The following is a 1,622-nucleotide window of genomic DNA, read 5'->3' as shown; positions in this document are numbered from 1 at the left end:
TATATATATACTAATCTGCCATTGAAGAATGCATACTGTCTATTGATAATGTCTAGGGCAGTTATAGCCCTAATCTTGTCTTGCCTTTAAGAATAACGCTGCCTCTGTGTGTCCTATCAGGTTGGTGTTAGAAGGACAAGCTGGATATGGACAGTGTTTTTTGGGGAGGGGTGTATGGCTGTATATGGAGAAGGTTATGTAGGTGGGGTTGAGGTCTGGTAGGATTGTGTTGCAGAGCTGTGGTTGGTTCATCTTTTCCACTAACTCCTGCTGCCAACAGAGCTCTGACTGACAGACAGACAGACAGACAGTGAGAGAGACAAGATTACCAAGAAGAGAAAGAAAACAGTGTGGATTCAAGAACTAAGAGAACAAATGAAGGAAGAACAAGGAAGGACAAATAAGAGTGGAAGAGAGCTATAAAGTAGAGGTAAAACTGACTGTGCTTCTCTTTCTTTTGATGAATGCATAAGGACATAATAATACATTTACATTAAATTAGACACTGACATGTGAATGTTTGCAGAACATTGCTTACACTTTTAATGCATGAATTCAATTCACCATCTTCATGTAATTTAGAACATGGATTTACAACAAGCCTGAATCATAAGTCATGCTTACTTCATATAGACATGCTTCAATTTATGTGAGTTTATTGAAAACTAAACATCACTTTGGATATGCATCCCTGACATCTCACAATAGACTCATAGAATTTCTTATCAAAGGCATCCCACTGTAGTGGGGTGGTCTAAATTTAAACAGACCCCTGTCAGAGTCACAAACAGAGAATGACATGAGGGTTGTTTCTCAATGTCTATAAATGACAAGCAGAGCGAGGAGCTTGTTGGAGGTTGGCAAGCAAATGCTCAGTCGGACTTTCCACGACACTACAGCATTTTAGACTGAAGACAGACAGCCAGGCCTTCAGTTTTTAGGAAGGATGTGTGTACCAGCTGCTTCTTTCCCATCTCCTCTTACCCTCTCATCCTTTCTTATTATCTTTCTCTTTTCAAAGTATAGAAATGTCCTTGTCTCCCTGCTTACCTCTCACCTTTTCATATTGAGTGTTGTGAAATCTTCTTTAGAGCATCAGATAAAAGAACATGAACCTATCACTTTTAAGTTAACCTGAAAGGATCACCAGATGACTTTCATTGAGCTATCTGGGTCAGATGGTTGTATGATCATCACTGAAACTTTCATCAAACTACTGCAAACCTGAAAATTACATCAGTCATTGATTCTTTCCCCTCAAGCATTTTCCTCTCTGTGCTGTAAATAGCTGTAAATGTGCTGTGGTTTTGTGTGTGCATGTCATAGCCCATGCAGGGCCAGCAGCTGCCGTGGTGTAATATAAGAGGTGACAGTCGTGTTACTGCTTTATGACTGACATTATGTTGCAACACTCCTGAAATCATTTAAACATCTGCAGAAAACAACAGATCTGATCCAAATGATAGTAAACGTCACAAAAGCATGCAACATATAACTTAGCAGGCAACATATAACTTATGTATCTAATGTGTCATCAAGAAAGCAATATAGCTCTTATTAAGACTTAATGCATCAAAATGCTCTATTTTATCATTCTAATATATATATATATATATATATAT

The 1,622-nt window shown here is 38.2% G+C and overlaps 1 protein-coding gene across 1 annotated transcript in view; it reads left to right on the top strand.

Annotated features, from left to right (window-relative positions):
* Positions 1 to 300: 300 nt before the first annotated feature.
* Positions 301 to 1,622, top strand: part of LOC107706211 (kelch-like protein 31) — an 8,301-nt gene continuing 6,979 nt past the window's right edge. Inside the window, exon 1 of the mRNA XM_016509838.1 lies at positions 301 to 430. The gene's annotated coding sequence lies outside the window, so the exon portion shown is untranslated. The remainder of the gene's footprint in view (positions 431 to 1,622) is intronic.

Source organism: Sinocyclocheilus rhinocerous, unplaced genomic scaffold (assembly GCF_001515625.1).
Source record: "Sinocyclocheilus rhinocerous isolate Xijiao unplaced genomic scaffold, SAMN03320098_v1.1 scaffold53, whole genome shotgun sequence".
NCBI lineage: Eukaryota > Metazoa > Chordata > Actinopteri > Cypriniformes > Cyprinidae > Sinocyclocheilus > Sinocyclocheilus rhinocerous.
This window is presented reverse-complemented; position numbering and strand designations above follow the sequence as displayed.